Source organism: Manis javanica, chromosome 12 (assembly GCF_040802235.1).
Source record: "Manis javanica isolate MJ-LG chromosome 12, MJ_LKY, whole genome shotgun sequence".
NCBI classification, from domain to species: Eukaryota; Metazoa; Chordata; class Mammalia; order Pholidota; family Manidae; genus Manis; species Manis javanica.
This window is the reverse complement of record NC_133167.1, coordinates 94,305,865-94,327,377: the sequence shown is the minus strand read 5'-3', so window position 1 is coordinate 94,327,377 and position 21,513 is coordinate 94,305,865. Positions and strand designations below refer to the sequence as shown.

At 39.6% G+C, this 21,513-nt stretch overlaps 1 protein-coding gene across 10 annotated transcripts in view; it reads left to right on the top strand.

The window, feature by feature from the left end:
• The window catches only part of DLC1 (DLC1 Rho GTPase activating protein), a 369,945-nt gene that overhangs the window by 140,137 nt on the left and 208,295 nt on the right, over positions 1 to 21,513 (top strand). The window lies entirely within an intron of this gene.

Below are 21,513 nucleotides of genomic sequence, written 5' to 3'. Positions count from 1 at the left end.
GCCCAACAGATGCCGTTCGTTTGTTTTATGAATGACAACATAAGGACTTCACCAAACAGGCCATGGTTCCATAATTATGCACAATGTGGTATTAGCTTCTGTTGCTGGATACTCAGAGCTTTGAAGAACCAAGAATGCAGACTGTGGAGGTGTTTCTCCCTGTTTTAGTGTCCTGACCACACTGCTTACCAGTTGGAAAACTGCCTCTCTAAGCCTAGACAGACAGACAGACAGACAGATAGAAGATAGATAGATAAATAGATAGGTAGGTAGAAGAGATGGATATATATATAAAATCACACATCATAAATTTTATGTAGATATTACATAGCACATATAAAATTCCCAGTGAAAGCCTTGGCAGAGAATACGTACTGAATAAATATAAGCTACTATCATTATTATTTTGATGCTTCACCAACTTTACAGTGCTAGCAAAACAAATGAAAAGGAAAATGAACCACAAATAATCACATAGCATGGTGAATTGTGAATAAAACATTTTCATTTAAGTAAAAAGTTGAACTGCAACAGGAAAGCAGTATTTGATTCTAAAAGGTAACATTTATAGAGGAAGTAATTACTACTTCAAACATCTAAAGTCCCAAAAGCTCCAAAATAACCTTTCCTAGTTTAGTGAAAATCATAGTGTCATACTATTTTTTTTTTAATGCCTGTGTTAGTTTAACACAGAGAAACGAATTTGGATAGCTTATTTGCCTGCCTTTTAAATACAAGGCAAGTCTGAAATAGGATTCAAAAGAGAATACTCTGACTTTAAAGTATGGTAGATATGTTCAGTTATAAGAATATCTAGAACATTTATAGATGAGATAAATATTTATTAAACACTGCTATGTGCCATGCATCACGCTAGGTGAAAAAGATGTGGAGAGCAATAAAATGTATTTTCTGTCTTTCAACAGCTCAGTCTAGCAAAGGGAGGCGGGCATGTAAATAGTGACATGCAATCCATGCTGTATGTGTGGAAAGTGGGAGGAGTTGAAGACATACTACCCTATGCTATTTTGCGACACTGAAAAAACGGTCAGCAATAATGTGTGCCAAAGGGCAGACTGCCGTGAAATGGCGCTCTTCCTTTTTATAATGGGTAAAGAAGGTTCAAAAGCAAAATTAAAATATGAAACCCATTGATCTCATTTTGCCCCATTCTTACTAAGAAAAAAGATAAAAAGCCGCTCAACAGATTTAACTTGAAGGTTTGGGAACCCTCAGAGCGCTGGCTTCTTGAACACGGGGACAGGTGTGAGGCTGGTGTCTAAGAAAGAGTAGAAAGGAAGGTGAATTCCTTTTGTAAAGGTATTTATGCTAATTCACCTTTTAAAGCACTTGCTATTATCCGGAAAAGCAATCTTTTCACTCTGGTATTTATCCCATGTTCGTCTTTTAACAACTAACATTGGTACCACTATTTCCCCCTCGCAGCATATGTATTTTGGTGTGTAGTCGCCTTATAATTTGTAGCAGTTTACAGTCTGCAGCAGAGTCCTTAATCTTTCTTCAGTACCCCCATGTTTATAAATGTGGTCAGTTTATTTCCATTGAGATATGTGTGTATGTTCTATGGTGACCATCTTTGGTAGTTTTAGAATGAGACACTGAAAACCATCAGTTTTCCCAGGACTTTAATCTTTCAGTGTATTTTTGGATAGGTTCTTCTGCAAATTTTTCATGTTTTGCCACAGCAGTTGACCACACTGTTCACTCCACAGACAAAAATTAAGAGATAGTCAGTTATGGAGCAGAAACATATTTTTCAGGCACCCCTCATCAAATACGTACTGAAAAGTTGTCAATGTTCAATGATACCAGAAGTGAATATGTATCCCACTGTTGAGGTGTGAGTTATCTGGATCACAGCTTCGAAGTGACAGCACAACTCTGTAGTCAGTGAGCAGTGAGCGTCATCGGACAGTGACTCAGCCTCCAAGCACAGCTCCACCTCAGGACGGCCGAAATCTGCTGAGCGTGGTCTTGACCAACACCACAGGCAGAGGCAGACAACTGGGCACACTACTCTGCCCATCTGACCTGACCATGATTTAGGAAGATGCTGTAGCAGGCCAACAGAAATACCCAGGAAGAGACACTCCACTACCAGAGACAGCTGGTTTTCAGGAGATTTCTTCAAGAAAATGGCCAATACTGAAGTAGCTGGAAACACAGGCTTTTGTTTTGGGGACTTTTGAATTTATGTGTGTGTGTTTTATTTTTTGTTTTTTATTAGTGGTGTGATTCTTTTGAGTACTCCCTTTTACTACAGCTTGAAAATTATTCTTCAGCCATGGATCAGTTTTGTTTTTAATTGTTCCTGGATTAGAATATTGAGAAGGAAGAACTCTACCTGTTTTTGACAGATGAAATGGATACTTTTCCCCTCAGTTTGTAGCTTGAGGAATAGCTGATGTGTCGTGGCAGTCTGGCTATTTTGTGAAAAAGGAAAACTCTGGTTTCCTACAAAGCCATTCATTTCAGCACGAACTGAAATTTCAATTTTAATATTAAGTGGAAACGTTAAATTCTAAGAACACCTACATCTAACACCCACCCATAATGAACTAGCCTCCTGCTCTTATATATGTATATAGCATGCTGACAATTAAGCATTCAAGTAGATTTCTGGAATGTTTTTCACACAAAAATGAAAAGTTAAAAGGTAGGCTATCTACTACCAAAAAACACATTAGGAAAAAAAAAGAGGTCTAATGTTTCTTGTCCAAAAACTCATCAATTTGTCTCCTAAAATCTTTTTGTTCTTTTGCAACAGTTCATAATGCCTAGACACTTGCGCAGACATGAGTAGTCATACAGTTTTATATAAAGTGCTTTGAATCACTGTAGAACAATAAACTGACATCCCTCTGGCCATGGCATTCAGTTGCGTGAGTAGTTCCTATATTAAATATAGGGTTGTCACAGGTAAGATTTTAAAGCCAAACACTAAAACCTCAGAGGCTTTGTTGTTGTTTTTCCAAAAGCTACTTACGAGTGTAGGTGTTTGTTAAAGCACATTAATCATACATTTATGAAGAAAGAGGTCACTCCTACATAACAAAGAAAACGTTTCATTTGTATAAATAAGTAACTGGAGGAACAGAGAGAATCTAGCATCCTGTAGAATAACCAGGAGCAACATGAAGAGCAATGCAAGGACATGTTTGCAGTTTAGCCCAAATTCCCCTTTCCCTTCTGCCCGCCAGAAGCTCCTTCAATTGCTTTGTGATAGTGAGAAGTCTAGTAGCAGTGATGAGACTCTCAGTCATTTGGGCATGTTGGAACCACAGCTGGACAGAGCCACTTTGAGTTTATCCTAAACTATCTAAAGGAATTTGAGAATATACTGGCATTCATATCAGAATGTACTGCATACTAGAGTTATTAAAAATAACTTTATTAAAGGCATCAAAAACAGCAGAAAGTACTAACCTTCATTATAATTGCTACAGAGTAAAAAACAACAGACATCTTATTCCAGCTCAAGGTGGCAAGGATAGGTCTAATTCCACGGATTGCACACACCCTTAATCTTTTCAGCATTAATACCAAAATGGAAATGATGGATGAGGGGGGATTCATCAGCTCATGGAGGGATGGGAGCTGGGGGGCAGGCAGCATGACACCAGTCAGATAGCGCCAACTCCTTCCAAGTGCAGTTCAAAATAAACCCTGCCTGACGGCTGCTGTAGTGTAACCCAAGTAAAGCGTTGGGAGTATGTCCTGGCTGCAAGTTCATGATCATTTCCAGATGGCTTTAAAAAAGAAAAGACTCCAGTGTCATCCATAGTCAACCTGATATTCTAGCCACTTTTACTGGCAATTCCAAGAAGTGCCTGGTCAGTTTACCCTATCGTTGAAGAAAACAGCCTCTCAAAATGTCCCCCAAAACAACTGCTTATGCTATAGTCAACTTAGTGAGGCATTCACATATAACCTATTATTTTTCTTCCCTTTGGCATGATAGAAACGAACAATAATTTTCTGATCTGGCATTTATTTATCAATAGCACTGTCCCCCCTACAGAGTATAAATGTTCTGAAGTGCAGAGAAAAGGAAGGTGATGACACTGTAAGAATTTTGACATTGTTATTTTTAATCAATGTTATTAAAATTTAAGTCATTTAGAAATAGGATCTTATTTTACATTTTTTTCACCCAGTGGAGTATGGTCTAATCCACATATTTCTTAAAATTATCACTTTATGTTTTAGCCCATGTGCACAAAAGAACCATAAACTCCATTAGTATTTTGATGAATCTATATCTATACTAGTAAAAGCAGAAACTACAGAAATACGAACTTTAGGGAAGATCCAGAAGTTTGGTTTTTTTTAGAGTATAGTTGATATACAATCTCATGTTGGTTTCAAGTATACAACACAGTTGTTCACCAGTTACCCACATTATTAAATCCCCACCCCAACCAGTGCAGTTACTATTTGTGAGCATAGGAAGATGTGACAGAATCATTGGCTGTCTTCTCCCATCCCTGTGACAAACTTATATTATGGTTGAGAATTTAATTATGAAGAAAAGTTTTCTGTTCATATGATAATATCAAAGATCATCAAAGAACAAGCATTGGTGGAGTACACTCTATATGGCAGATACCATATCACGGACATCACCATCAGAAAGAGCCTTTGAGGTAGATGCTTTACATTACGTAGAATTCATAGATGAGGACACTGGGATTTATAATGGCTAATCTGAATCGCCTTTGGTTTCGCTGTTAGTAAGGAATGGCAACCAGATCTTCTATGCTCTTAAACACTACTGTATACAAAGATTCACATGCTAGCCACCTGGCTTCAGAACCAACACAAATTGGTTTGAGATATTATTATATCAGAAACAAAATATAATTAATGTTCAAATTCTCAGATTGCACAAGAACACTTTCATTGAACAATGAACAACAATGGCTGCTTCTTCAAAGCATAGCATAGATTATATTGTTGTAACATCATTTTATGAAGCAGCCAGCTGCTGAAGATTTTTATATGTATTTCTTTGTATACACATATGTATTATATGTATTATAGAAATCATATTGTGTATGTATTTGTATACATATATATATTCATATTATACATACGTATGCACATATATCCACTCTCTGATATTTGCTCTCCAAAAGCCTGTGTTGCATAATTAACTATATGGTTACATTTTTAATGAAACCAAATTAGTAATTATGAAGTTCTTAAATAGTCATCTATGTATTACCCAATATAAACTTTAATAATACTATATTTAACACATAATAAACACAAATACTACAAATGCAGATTTATTGATGGTCACCAGATAAAGAGTATGGTGGTGTCTGAATCTGGGATAGGAGATTTGAGGGTTGCAAATATTTTCAAATATTTGAGAAGGGGCTTCAACAGAGGAAAGCTGGCAAGGTTGACAAACAGAGGTTAATGGCACCTTTTATAACCAATAATCAACTTGTTAATTGTTGCTTCTGTAAAAGGAAGACCTCCTGTAAGGCCGCTTAAAAATTACAAAGCTCACAAAAATACACTGTTTTGATGGAGATATTGAAGATGTCAGGGACAGTCTAATAGCGAGTGTGACATTAATCCATGGTGAATTAACCACACAAAATTAGAAAAAGAATTCTTAACCTGGAATTTTCATGGATACGTTTAAGAGGACGCCTGAACCCCTGAAATCATATTTTAAATTATGTGTACACACAGGGGAAGATTGTCAATATCCTCATCTGACTCTCAAAAGACTCTACAGGCCACCCATAAAGAAGTGCTTATTCAAGTTTTGATGATTTGGTCAGGCACCCAGTGAAAAGATCTGATGCACATGAGAACATCTTTGTCACACTTCAGGCACATTGACAGGAGCTACTTCGTTTACTTTCTCCTGGGGAATTCCAGTCTCTCCTTGGCAATAAATAAGGCCATGCTTCATGGGTATGTGAAAACTAGTTCTTCTATGGAACTAGAAAATAGCACTAGCATTTGTCCTAATTATACAGCATATTAACAAAACTAAAACTGGTCCAAGAAAGAAATTTTTTTTAAAACCAGCTTTTCCCCATAATTGTTTCAATCTAAACCAAATCTTATATCTAAATGCAATTACATGTCTTATACATATGATCATCAAGCTAAAATCATTATGATTGTGTTATCTTAAGTGGTAAGCACTAAAATTGAAAAAAAAGCATGGGAGTTCTGGAGTCCAAATCACATTATTTTTAGGTATCACTTTAAATCTACTTCATATGCAGAATTTTAGTAATATCTCTATTTTGTTTTGCCAGGATATTATACACTACATTTGTGTCATCAGATTAGTTTTTTTTTAACAAAACTGGTAATTTCCCCTAATGCTGTCCACTATTTAAAACAAAATAGAGAGACAAATCACTGTCTATTTTACAAATAAGAACTGCAAATACTCCTTTTTACTACAGTCTTGAGAAGAAATTATAAGGTAATTTGTAAAACTGTCTCAAATTTAGGTAGTATTCCATAATGTCACATATAATAAGTAAAATAGCATAGTAAAGGAAAAATGGCACACAAAGAATTTTAAGTTTAGTCAGCCTCTTCCGAAACATCAAAAAATTGGAAGAGTACAGTTTACCATTAATAAACACAAACAAAAAATATAATGGTCTTAGAAAAATGCCTTTGATTTTAATGATTTTGAATTTGGCATTTTAACTTTGATATAGTTGAGCAATAACATTGAAGTCTGTGGATTTTTAAGGAAACATTTGTCTTTGTTTGCTAAGATCCTCACTGTTTATGAAAAAGAAAAATCAGACAAAATTTATAGCTTTTTAAGGGAAAGCTGAGCCACAAGAGAGATGGAAAAATGTTTTTAAAAATGAAATCATTCTGTGATTATTAAAATGAGATATGCCTTAGAATTCTATGATTTTGAAGCATAGAGGATTCCATTTACATACTCTGGATTTTGAAATAGTAAATATATAATTCATTAAACTTGGGCTTTGAAAAATAGAAACAGTTTCATAGCCATTTGCTTACATATTTAAAATAAATTCAAAATCATCTCATTTCTTGTGTTTGAAGATACATCTGTTTCTAATCCCCTTACACATTAATTCATGACAGTCTAGTTGGGGATGGGTTATTTGATCTCCACAATGACCTCCTCACGTAAGCTTTTTCACTTTGAATGTAGGAATTTCATTTTGCCAAGAATCAATATAACTTATATCCAGCTACGCTGATTCTTAATACTAAACTCTGAGCACATGTTATTTAAATCATTCTTGGAGTTGGCAAAATTGTTTTCTATCTTGTTTGTGTTCAGTTCAAAATAATCTAGTTAATTAGATTTCTGAAGCAGAATTCTTAAAGGCAGGGGAAAAAATGGAACACAGATGAATGACAGGAGAGTTAGAATTGAATAGATTCCATTAAGGCAGGATACAGTAAGAAAAAATCAACCCAAGAGTTGGTCATATGAATAGTACTTTTGTATGTTATCATCACTACAATGAGAAAAATTTAGTTTTTTCCATGCACTGATGTTACTTCTCAAATCCAGCTCATATTTTCATCCAAGACAAATAAGTACTTCCAGTTATTTCTGGGCAATGTAAAATGGCAAGCCAACAGCATGCCACATCACAGCAACCAAAAATATAATTCACAGCACTGAGCAATAATAATAACCAGTAAGCCATTTTCACAGAGCCCTCACTTTCTTTTCAAAACTAGTCCCAAAATTCTAATTACATATTTAATATGTTCCCATTTCTTTCTTCTTTTTTATTTTGATTCTTTTATTGATAATTAATTCTACCCCTGGCATTGATGGCCTGAACACCCACTCCTTAAGGGCAGTTGAAGTCAGTTGGCATGTTTAACCAAGGATTCCATGTGAATATTCAATGGCAGTTATACAGAGTTCACAGAGAGAGCCTTCTTGACTGTAGTTTTGAGCTGTCTACCACATACCAGATATCTAAGTAAAAACAAAAAAAAATGCAACCAAGTAGGAATATTCTAAATACCATACATCCAAACGTTTGGAGTCATAGAACAAAAATTTGAAACTGAGGGAATTGTTCTCTATTGTCATGGCACACTAAGTTGCCATACTTAAAAAATATCAATATTTTGACTATTCTGAGTATTTAATGAATATTTTATGTTCTAGTATATTTTTTAATCAAGAGCTCATTTTCCAGCTCACTGCATACGTCACTCACTTGCTGGCAGCTGTGTAATTGGAGGTGGGATGCAGAGGGAACAAAAAAGTCCTCCCTGAATGAACATGAATGCTTTATGAGTCTGCAAGATATTTCTGGATCTGTCTCTCACCTGTTGTATCGGTTATATTTTGCTTCATAACAAATCATACTTAAACTCTCATCATGTGGTTCTAGCTCAGTGTCTTTCATGAGGCTGCAGTCTGATGTCTGCTGGGGTGCAGTCTAAAAGCTCCACAAAGGCTACAAGATCCATTTGTAAATTGGCAATAAAAGTGAGTTCTCTTTAAATACATTGTCAAACACAAGCTGATCACGTTAGACATTGCAGAATAGTTTGTATGTTAACTTACGATTGAGTGATAAATTCGCACACAATTTTTTAAAATGATGACAAGTTTAAAACAATTACAGTGTTTTTGCAGGGAGAATAAAGTATGCTTATCAGCTTGCCTAGACGTTCTCTCTTTCCTACGTAACATAATTCTATCATCTATTATGGGGCCTGGTTTCTTCTTTTCCAGCAGTGCTATAGAAACATCCTTCCATGTGAGTCAGACTTTCTTGGAAACTGTAATGAGGAAGAGATCCAATGACCAGGGATTGATTTTGCCCGGCCAAAGTTTCTAGAAGTTCTGTTTAGGGCTGAGATTTAGATGCTTCAGCAGCTTCTTGGAATTAAGAAGGATGGATTTCAGAAATAAGTACTCCTAATGGTTCACAAATAGTCAGATCAGGCATGAGTGGAAGGAATTAGGTCAGGCTGATTCCAGGGGAATAAAGATTTATATTCTGACTTAATTGCTGCATGGAGTGGCAAGAACGGCAAGAATAGGTCCCAAGGGCACCTGCTTATAGGCAGACTCAGGCTGAAGGACTATTTTTCTCAAACTTTTTGAAACAATAGAATACTAAGTGTAATACATTTCTCACAAAACACTTGAAAACTTTCATTAAAATATTGCCATCAAACCAGAAAATAATTACTGCATATATGGCAAAGAACATATGATGCCACTTAAAAGCAGGAGGTACAAAATTAAAACCCATTTTTTTTTCTGAGTTACACAGAGTAAACATTACTCATTAATTGGTTTAAATAATATTATCATAGCAGATTATATGTGATTCCATTTGGTATAAATTGGAAGGGAAATCACAAGGATATGACTAGATGCTCTCCTATGCATCTTTTCAATTCAAATAAGTTCCTGGTGAGCTAGGCACGTAAGGGAAGTTTTGTTACTCTTTCAGGCTGATGAAGGGCTTTCAATATTGATATAAACAAAAGAAACATATGTAAACAAATGTCTGAAATTAAAATAGACTTGATTTAAAATAGAAAGAAATAAATTTAAGAAAAGAGCACAGTTTTGAAAGGTTTGCAAATAAAATTTTATATATAATAATTTGTATGTAATAATAATCCATAGAAGAATATTTTCATACTTTTTAAATTGTGTTTCTATATATAATGCATTTTACAGTGCACAAGAAACTCCCTCCACCCCAAACAGTTATTTTAGAGAAAAGTTCTAACATTTAATCTCATTAGTTTGTACCACAAATGTGATTATCATATATGTTATTTTTAGAAATTTTATTTTATTCCAAGACGAGATTAATATATTACTGACTTCAAAATTTTGTAGTCTTCAGATAACTGTTGTACCTTTCCAAGGATCTTCTTTAATGAAAGAAGTACAGATGAAAAATAGTACCAACAGTCTCTTAGCATTACTGTTATTTTTCTTAGAATGAGGATGTCTCACACCTTGAAAAGGATAATATACAAAAAAGATTAGCACTAATTAAAATTGTGTCGTTATTAAAACTTTGAAGAACCATACACCTGGCCAAGTGCTGTATCCTGCTTTTTGTCTTCAGGTTTTGCTTTCTTGTTTCGTTTTTTCTTTTCTTTCAGAATGCTGCCATCTTCTGGTCAAATTGTATATCACTTCACAGACACAATAGATCCGCCACAGGAGGCAATTCAAGGTTTATATAAATTCACCTTTTGTCATTAGGTGTCACCTATTTAAGATTTGTGCCTCCAATGTTCCAAAACTAGAGAGCAATAAGTGACTTCTCTGGTACTTTAAGAAGTTATATTCACAGAGGATGTTTCAGGACTGGTAATGCTATCAAAATGTATATTGTACAGTAAACGCACATGGAAGTACAGATGCGGCAAAGGTTCCCTGGGGAATATTTGGCTTTGCTCTATTTCTGTAAGACTCTATGTCTAAGTGTAATTAAGCAATTTAGACATGTATTTGCTATTTTCATTTCTATAAACTTTAATTTTCAAAGTGGTTCACCTTGACAGAATATTTTTATAGTATTTTATGTAGTTAGTATTTTATAGTATTTTGCAAAAACCCTTAATAAATGTCCTCCTTACAACAAAGAGGACTCTTATAGCTGGCTGACAACTGTCTTCTTTCATAGACTTGTTCACACTTGTAACTTCTCTTAGAATTATTCGTTAAAGGGTGTATCATTTAAAGGACTAGCCTTGATCTATATAAATATAATTATTTGCTATCCCCACATGCTAGTTTTTATTCCTTTTCATTGATTCATTGAACAAATACTGGTGCTCTTACTATGTACCAATCTCTATAGTAAGCACTACAAGTTCAAAAAGAAAGGGCCATGCCTGGACTTAAAAGCATGCAATTTAGTGGATTACTTCAGCTAACTCCTAGAAATCTTCACTGTACCACTTCGTTAACTAATCCACCAAAAACATTTTAGTCTACCAAAACCCATAACTAACCCATAACCGGTAAATCACAGTGCCAGGGCGCAAAGCATATAAAAGACTTTTTAGCTACCGCTTTTTGTCCCTGATTGTTTCTATCAGATTTTCTTTCTTTCCCTCTCATATTTACAATTTGCTGACAATGTAATCCACCCTAAGTAGCCATAAAATCAGCACAGCAATCAATATTTAACAGGTGAAGAATCTTGACACAGTGAGACCCACCGACTCGAGTCACTTGACAAGAACTAGGATCAAGTATCCGCTGAAAAGAGCAGTCTGTCTTGCCTTGTCATCATAAAGGCCTGCGCAGGTGAAAGCAGGTGGTGACTTTGCCAGGGCTTTGGGGTGATCTGAGGCAGAAACCTCAAGGATGAAAGGTGTACCGACAGCTCTGAATTCCCACCCACCCTGTGCTGACCTTGAATCCATAAACAAAGCACTCATCTCTCCCACACGCCCACCTGCCCCATTTCTTAACATTTCCAACTCTCTATTATCACAACATCACACCTTCTCTTCTAACTATATTGCTTTGACGATATGCAAAAATTGACTGATTAAAAAGGGTTGGTGGAGGGCGAGGAGAAGGAAAGGGGTGTCATACTTCAGGGCAGGGCATGATCAGCCGCTCAACCAATTTCCTCCAGGCACCAAGCCAAAAAGAGGATGGCTCCCTGAGGGGCAGCCTTAGAGGCGGGGAGGGAGCCTGAGGTCACTCCCGGCACTCCATGGTTTTCCCCGTTATTGAAAGAAAACAGGTAAATGATTACATGTATTGTTGAATGGTATTAACCGAATTATGTGAAAATGCGCTCCATATGCTCTGTAAGAGACTATGTGAGCCTCTGCACAGACCTTAAGTATGAACTCCCGTGATGAGTTCCTCATGGTCAAACCATTCACTTAACCTCGAACACAGCTCAGACTACATGGGAATGGCTTTTCTTCATTCGATGCTTATCCTTGAGCAGTAAATAGAACACAATGTAAGCTTTTACAGGTTTCATGTTGGTGAAAGAAAATCTACAAGTTACTCTAACAAGCATCCTAAATGTCAGTATTTCCTGCATTTTGGAGCTGACATATCTTATATATAGGTATCTTATATGCATAGTGTGTGTGTGTGTGTGTGTGTGTGTGTGTGTTTAAATCCACATTTAATACATTACTCCATAGTTACATGTGCTTAATGTTGTTCTTTGAATTTAAAATAGAAGCCAAGCTTCTAAGTATATTAGTGATTTTTAAAATTCTCATCATATAGCATAAATAAATAAATAGCCATTAAAGTTTTCAGTTGAGAGCACAGATTGAAAGAATTCAGGATTGAGTTGGCCTGCCCTTTTGCCTCCTGGGTCAGAGGTTAAGTTGAAACAGCTTTGGAGAATCTAAATCCCTGACAAACTACATGACCATTGACACTGCATTTCTATTTCATTGAAACCTATTCCAAGAAGCAAAATTTTGAATATTAAAAATCACACATGAAGAGATATGGTTCTTTCCATTATGGCATTTCCATACATACCTCTTAATCAAACAAAATATCACATTATAAATACATAATATCTGTCCATCATTAATGCTTTTTCTATTTTTTCCTAATTCTTTTGGAAATTGATTAGATTTAGACTGAATTTTGATAAAGCAACCTAAACCTGGGAAAGATGGTAAAATTTCCAAGAAACTAAGCCATACAGATCTGTGAAATTATTCCTAACATTTTATAACGATGGACACACTTCACATGTGAATACACACCTATACATTTTACCTTTTCTCCTTTTTAGTATTTTTATTAAGCTAATTTAAAAGTATTTTCATTATAATTAAGTAATTTAGCCAGTCCCTTTTAAAGAGCACTTTTGAAGATGCAGTGATTTATGGCAGTAAATCACAGAGTCCAAATGATAGCCATTGTTATATTTCAGTTTATACAATAGACACATCTTCAAAAGGAATACGTGACATTATTTTTGGCGAATTGAATAATATTTTTAATAGCACATTTTCAGTTTGGCTACATTCTATGGCAAGTTGTTCTTTGAGCTGAACCCAATTGTGGTATTTGCTGTACCAGAGCTTATGAAAGACAGACACGTGTATAATTGAGAAAGGGACCAAGACAGTTGGGTTAACTAAGAAGATCAGAGGCCAGAAAGGACATCCTTGTCCTGCACAACCTTGCGTAAGAGAAGGAGTGATTTCCAGAGTCAAGTTCACAGGAAGATTGGAATATTCAGCCAGAGAGGAAAGTAAAGGATGAAGGAGGCTTTTCATCATCAGGGGAAAACCAGAGCGCACTTTTGTATTCAGAATGACATTGATGAATGTGGTCATTATCTGGGAAGACAAGGATTATGAAAAAGATTAATAATTCAGTCAGCTCTCCTTTGCATCTGCCTTAATAACTGTCGTGGCTTCGGCCCTAGGCACCTCTGTGGCTTTCTGTGGCTGTGCTGCTTCGCTGCTGTTCTCTGACCCCACCTATGGCATCCCACTCATGGTGCCTCCTTGGGAATATTCCAAAGAATATATATTATAAATTAGAAATACATGTCTTTCTAGAAAAATTTTTTTCTGGCTTCCTGAAAGCATAATGCATAGGCCTCTTTCTCTATGAGCAAAAATCTTGTGCTGAACAGAATATTCAGTTAAGAGGACTGTTTCTTTCAAAATGAAGTATCTTGTGTAACTCGATGAACTTTCCTGGGTCTATCAATGTCATGCACCTTTGTACTAGAAAAGATGAGGAAATACTCTAGCAGTTGGTCAAAATACAAGAGAAAGTTCATGAACTGTGTTTGTCTTACAATGGTAATGATTCAAATGCCAGCAAATAGGCATCAGTTTTCATCAGTGATGAATGCAAACACTTGAAGGGAGGGTTGCTGCATTGTATTGGCGCCTCTGAAGAAGTGATGTTCCTCCCACGTCACTGGAGAAGAATTTGTTTGGACATTTTCTTGGAATGCTGGTGAACCGATTACCATGCCAGAACAATGCCGCTGTTTGTGTACAAAATGGTTGTAAACAGGCTGCCTCCAGAAACAATGCTTTATATTGATTGCAGCTCTCTTTATAAATGTTTAATCTTTATTAGCAATTATTAAGGAAAGCATGATTTTGAACCTTTGACTTGGAATTTTCATGGGCTTTTAAAATGATCCCAGAGAAAGGTCAATTCTCTGTAGCCTCATTTTTTCAGTTATTTAATATCCTTTTTCCCATTATCAACACTACATGTGCCAACAGCTTAAGAAGTAACAATAAAATATAAATGGTAGTTAAAACTTTAATATTTAACTATTTCTCAGTAAGCAAAATCTCAAATTACAGGTCAAATGAATGGTCTCCCAATTTGTGTTAATACATTTGTCACCTGCCTCCGTTGCTCATTGCTGAATGTATTTTCAAGAGGATTTGTCTCTGGAGAATGAATGAATGAGAAGAATGAGCTTTTATCTGATCCTTTTATAATGTACTTGCTGAGTCAGTGAAGATGTTTTTAATACCAAATGCTACCTTCTGATTATTTACATCTTATTGGCTTATTCACTATTATTTTATTGAGGGCCCCCTGGATGCCAAGCATTGTGCTAGATACTGGAGATGTGATGGGCGTCCTCAGGGAGACACCCAGATAAACACATTGACTGAGCAGTCGGAACTCCAGGGGAGCTGGGGCAGGACGCCTGAACTGCGTGAATCCATCGGGGGAAGTGGCGACCGTAGATGCTCTCACATATTTCTTAAATATTTAAGGACAGGTGGATCTACCCTGGTGAAGGGTAGAGAGCCAGCAGGAGAAACTTCCTGGCAAAGGCATGGAGATGAGAAAGCCCACAGCCTGTCTGGGGACGAGCAGAAGAGCAGGGACTTTGAGCTCAGAGTGGAGGCTACAGAGGCTATTTGCAGACAGATCGCGAGTGTCTCCTGCATGACGAGGAAGGTGAGGGAACAGCATCAGAGCACACTGGGGAGGTGGGGAACAAAGAGGTCATAGGTGTGCTTTGGAAAAATCTCTTCTGAGTGCAGGGGAATATGATGAAATGGCTCTAAGGAGGGATACTATCTTGAAGGCTTTATAGCAGTCCAGGTATAAAGCAGAATGAGGAGGCCTCCACAGGAGGAATGCTGAGGAAGAGGCATGGATGAATCTAAGGTAGATCAAGGAATTGTAATCTGTATAATCAAGTAACTTGTTGAATGTAAAGAGGAGAGAGGAAGCAAGGCCTCTTAATGACTGAGCAACTAGGAAGGTGATAACAGCAAGGCAGGGGTTATCTTCGGCATCCATGTTCCCTTCTCCTGAAAGAACCTCCAGTTTTCATTTGCGGATCCCCAACACCAAGTTCCCGGGGATGGCAAGGCTACCTCCGGCAGGACGGCATGTGGCCCAGATCAGAGCCTCTAGTCATGCTGCAGTTCCCCCGGCCACCGCAGGTGGGCATGTTGTGAGTGTGTGTGTGTGGCCGATGCCTGCTGGGAGGAGGCTGGGAGTCCTAGCCTAGTCCAGTTAGCGGGTAAAGATCAGGGATTTTGTGGGACCTACTGGAAGACAGGTCCCCTCCTGTGCTGAAGTCAGAGTCACGAGAATATGAGGCTTGGGCCACTGTAGCCATCTCGCCACCCCAGAAAGAGAAACTTAGAACACAGCCATGTAGAAAAGAGGAGCTGAGCGAGGGAGCGAGAATGGGCAGGCCCCGGGCACACTGTGTGGGCCCTACTCTCGGCCCGTATGACCGGACTTCGCATCATGCATATCAATATGCTTAAGACACCTGTAGAAGAAAGAGTCCCAGCAAATAAAAAAGGTCAAGGGCAATGGCCGGGAGGCAGTTTGAGTACAGATGTCTGGAGCTCCAAGCAGTGATCCGGCATGAAGTATCAGCCACGGATAGGTGGCTTTAAACACGAGATGATCACCCAGGTGACCTGAAAGAACCCAGCAGCATTCAGTCGGCCAGTTAGTCGAGAAATGCTTGTTTAATAATGGTACGTTCAAAGGAGAAAGAGAAAAGGAAGGATGGCTGGGGTGTGGGCTTTCAGGCAGTGACCGGGGCGGGCCTCACTAAGAAGTTACTGAGTAAACATCAGAAGCAAGTGAGAAAGCGAACCATGTAGGTACTTGAGGAAGAGCAGTCTAGTGAGGGAGCCCCAGGTCAGAAGGCTTGGGGCAGGAGCACGCCAGGGGTGCTGGGGGGCCCGGGAAGGGGTCCCTGGGCTGGAGCTAAGTGTGCAGGGAAGGGGCACCAGGGCACCCACAGCCCTAGTCCCGACTAGGGAAGTGAGAAGCCCAGGGGCGGCTCTGAGTAGAGCTGTGACACGATCCGACACAGGCTTTCCTGGGACCGCTCTGGCTGCTGTGCTGAGAATAGCAAGGCAGGAGTCCAGGAGGTAAGTCGGGAGGCAGGGGTAACAGTCCGGGCAAGAGAGGATGCCCGCGTGGCCAACCTAGCAGCAAGGGTGGTGGTAAAAATGGTCGTACTTTAGATATGTTTTAAGGGAGAGAAGACAGAAACTCTAATGGACTGCAAGTCGTCTGTAAAAGAAAGAAGTTAAGGGTGACTTCAGGGTTTCTGCCTGAGCTTCTGGGACAATAAGAAGCCCTCAGAAGAAGTGATCTGGGTACCCAGGGAATCACAAGAAGGGGCTGTGGCAGGAAGGAAAGGACACAGTCTCAAGAAGGACAGTGTGCTTAACATTTAAATGGTGCGGAAGAGCCCAGGGAGTAAGACAGGGACTCAACATTGCTTACGTGATTTAACAACAGAAAAAGCAGATCTTTTAAGACTTGAAGGAGAACGATTGTCATCTTTTTTTTTTTTTTTGGCCAAAGTCAATAATACTGAACCTGCTAGACTGCAAAAGGAGGTATACCAATAGATTGAATAGAAAGAATGAGCCTATTGGAAGCTCAACCAGATTCAACAAGTGGGCTGCCTGTGCAGCACCTGGGAGGTCGGAATTCTAGACGCCTGGTCTCTAGGCACTGGTGACTCCTGATGTGCGTGTGCACGGGAGTAAGGCAGTCAGGCACAGCGCTGCCTGAGCACCCCATTCCCTAAGCACCGTGAGAGAAGGAAGAGCCCTGCTAATATCAGAACCAGTTCTCTTTACTCAGGAAAAACTTCTGTTTGTTTTAGGAACTGCAAACGATTAGCATCCAGCCCTCACCTGACCATCTGCGAGGGCTGTTTAGCCTAAAAGCTCAGAGCATATGTGTTCATACCAGACCACCTGGTTCACCTCCCAGGACTGACATGTGCCAACTCAGTACACAAACGAGTGTATCTTGAATGGCACATGGCCTCTGTGAGAACACTAATATTTTCTGAGAATTTGTTTTTGCACTGGGAGAAACTGCCTTGCATTTTCAAATGGGTAATAACCCACTGTAATATCTCAGGCCCTTCATGATTTGCCTCCAGGGAATAAGAACTTGACTTTATCATCCTGCTTCCACATGAAATGCAAAAACAACACTTCAGCGTCCATGGATGCCCCTTTACCATGAGGGAGAAGGTGCGCAGGCTCTGTGGAAGGAAAGACGAGGAGGTGGGAGGGGAACAGACTAGGGGACACAAGACCGTGGAGGATATCCTGCCCGAGGAGGTGGGGGGCATGGTAGTTAAGGACCCTTCCTCACTGTGGGATGCTAACCTCTCAGCAATAAAGTGGGGATTGAAACCTAATCTGCTTGCAAATTCCCTGTCATTTCTTCCAAGAACCCTGTCCAATTTTATTTCCCACTCGAAGTTTATTACTGGGATCAATTCAGCTGTTTGAAACAGTGGTCACTTGAAGCCAGCGTCAAAGATTTATAAACTTACTAACTTTACACCCAGAGAACAGCTCTAAAACCATAAACACTATTCAAACTCCACACAATTATTAATCGTAATTGGGGCTGGAAAACAATGTATGCTTATTTCTGTAGAAATCTCTTTCTAGATTGAAAACCTTCCCAACGCTCTTGTACCAATAATGTCTTATCATTCTTATTTGCAAATTTAACTCAAAAATCTCTTGAAACTCCCTCCTATCCTGCCTTCTTTACACTGTACACTGGTGCTGGCAGATTGGCCAGCCCTCCTGAATTCATCCTCAGGTAGCCGGGTTCAGATGAAGGAAAGCACACAGCCGAGGAGATGAAACAGAGTGTTTCACTTATAGTACAAACTGTTATAACTAAAAATCTGATTGTAGGATTTCACAGGATAGGGGAAAAAGATTCTCTGTACTAGGCTATGTAAAGAAAACAAATCCTTCCCTCAAATAAACATGTCTTCTTTTGTTTTGTTGCAGTAATAAACAATGTACAAGAAACAGTTCAGGAAAGGATCTTTGGTAGGTGGAGTCTGCTTTTTGCTTTTCTTCCACCAGGCCCCCTCATCAGGATTGAGATGCATGAGCTAGCGTGCAGGCAGCTCCTAAGAACAGGACGCCGAATCTGCTGCAGGGTTTTTAAGGGCAGTGTAGGGTCATGGCCGGCAATTCTCTCCACGTTTCCTAGCAGATCAAGGTCTGGATGGACTGACTAAGGAACATTCCCCATCCTGAGGCACAAACATCGCAGGTCGCCCTTCTGTGCATAAGCCTGATCGGATCCAACCTTGTAAAGGCCGACAGGAAACAGGAGCACAGATGGTGTGTGTGTGGGGGGGGGGGGGGGGTAGGACGAGTGAGGGACCAGGGTTAAAGGTGAAACCCCAAATCGGAACAGAATGAGAGCACAAGGCAAAAAAACGCAGAACCAAAAGGGAAAGAACCTGAATGTTATCTTGCTTGTGTTCTAGTTTTCAGCTTATGAAATACAGTTAACAGGGCCTCCAGGGGGACACGGGGAGGAAAAGAGGCAGAGTTCGTGGCTGGGAGGGCGGGCGGACAGGAATGGGGGTGGCGGGAGAGTGTTCCCCGAGCATCCCGGAAAGGAAAGCAGGCAGGAAGTGGCGCAATGCAGCAGAGAATGCAGGGGAGCCCAGCAATTCCACAGGCATGACTGTGTGGGAGCGGCCGTGTGACCGGGGAGGCACTGACCTCCCAGCAGGGCAGAAACAAAGACGCTGCTCCGGAAAGAACAAGGCCCGTGCATATGCGCTTCACCATGTCCAGGGATGGGCGTACCACCTTGATTTTATCTAGAGACAGCCCTCAAAATGATAGAAACACAAATGAGACCTAGTCTGGGGGAGATCATAGACATACACATCCTCTCTAGCTGAGCCAATGTCTAAATTTCTGTATTCCTTCCCTTCCAGCCTAAGCTTGGGAGGAAGGACTCTGACGTCTAAGTCAAGACCCCTGATTCTATCTCCAGTTCTTCACGAGCTGCGGGACTTCATCTCTGAGCCTCAGTTCATTCATTCTCAGCATGAGTGTGTTAGAACACCACTAGTGGTTTTGGCAGTAGAAACCCCCACCTCCCTCACCTCCCAGCAGCCCACAAAGATTCTTGCTTAGACTGCAGGCTCCATCAGGCTACGTCTTTCTTGATCACTTTCACACCATGACACTGGAGTCGTGCCAGCACGTTGTTGTAGATGCTCAGTGAATGTGTGTTAAGTGCATTAAGTAGACCACAGTCCACGCAGCAGGAAAGGCAGAGCGCCGTGGCTGAAGCCATGTGCAGCCTACTGTGGCCACTGCCCTCTCTGGCCCTGGGTCCCACGGGAACACCAGGACTGTGCAAAACCCACTTTGAACCCCATTGGACTAGATGTAGAGGCTTCTGCTCTGCAAATCATAACTATAGCCTCCATGCCCCGCATGTTGAGTTAAACTGGAGAAATTAGTCTGGTTTGACCCAAATTCACCAGACTGAAGGATCACTTTTCCCACTTCACCCTCTACTTCAAAGTCTTGATCTTTAAACCTTCTTGCTGGTGCGTTTTCCCTTCCCCTTGCGGAAGATGAAAGCATTTTTCCAGACAGGCCTGCTGTGAGTGACTTCATGGAAATGAGTATCTTGCGTCTCTAATGTGCCTCTCACCCAAGGAACTCCCTGTATTTATTTATTTTTAAGAATAGGGCTGGGAGGTTGACTTTTCCATTAGCAGTTGAGTGATTTTTTTTTTTTTATTTTAAATAAAAACCCTACTCCTCAGTGAGACATGCCTCACATTCCGGTCTCCCCACTTCAGGCAGTTATGCGCTACTAAATATGCAGTGGAAATGACACATGTCTGGAAATCTAGAAGCAGCACCATCTCTCAACTGCTTGCTCAGGGGTATACAATGAAGGTGTTGTAAGTGGTTAATTGAGGAAAGCAGACTTTAAGATTTTCAAAAGAGAAGTCTCTGACACTTTAGGCCTCTGGCATTTGTCCCTCCAGTGTACCCAAAGGTGTCTTACGTTTGAGGGCTGATCACACCTGTAGCAGGATGATGGCACAGAATCACCTGACCTTCCAGAGCATTCTGGAATTTCACATTATCTTGAGGTGAATAGAGGCGAGTAATTCCACCCAGAAGGGAGGCTAACAAACCACAAAAGGTGATGGATCAGGTCCTGAGACATTCCTCAGATATTAGCAAGCCACGTGGGCACTTGACTGACTGCACTCAATGGCCTAGTGTGCTCCTGTTCCAAAGGAAAGAGGAAACCAATTTGAGTCAGTATTTTGCTCTCAATTTACGTCAATTAACGTACCCCTACTGGGCAGTCTCTTGACCTACGTGAAGGCTAATACAAGGATAGAGGTTGTGAAATGGAAATTAGAAATGGAATTAGATTACTCAGGATCATACTAAAGGAATGCTGATTGGATTAAATATAAATTAAGAGTGAGAACAGGAAAGCATTTGTCCTAATTGAAGAAAGGTTTGAAAGTCTTCGGCACAGATTTGTCATGCAATCTCACACGTACCAGGAGCTTCACCCTTGACAAAATATGAGGCTCGTTAAAATACGAAGAGAAAATTTTGCAATTACTTTTTAACAATCTCAAAAGAATTTCCTAGACAACAGTTGGTTTTATTGTTCAGATGATTTGCAGGTAAATGCATAATATGACAATTTTCCTTAAAATATACACGTTTTTATATAATTAGTGGAAAGGTGTTTAGTTTTGATGTTTGAGAAGTTTAGAAAGAAGTCTCTAGTATGTGATGAATTTATAAATTATCCCCCAAAAAAGAAAAGCCATGTAAGCTTAGAGGCTTATGTGCCGGTGCTGAGGGTCACCAAACAAAAGGGGAGCAAGGAGTGGCATTACTCAGAGACTTGGAAACAGAAATAATGCCTGGCTACGAGGGAGGAGCAAATTGTCCAAGGAGGGTGGTGTGTATCTAAGAGAAAGGCGCTGGGCTAAGGCTCCCCGCAGAGCGCAGTGTCTCCTGACAATGTGGACCACAGACCACCTTAGTTGTTCTCTGGCTTCCCCCATGCTCCTGCCTTTTGTCTAAAGCTGGAGTCTAGCACTTTATTATCCAAGATCTGGTAGAAGAGGTCCCAGGAAAAAGAAGAGATAAATGCATAAATGTGAGCATAATACACAC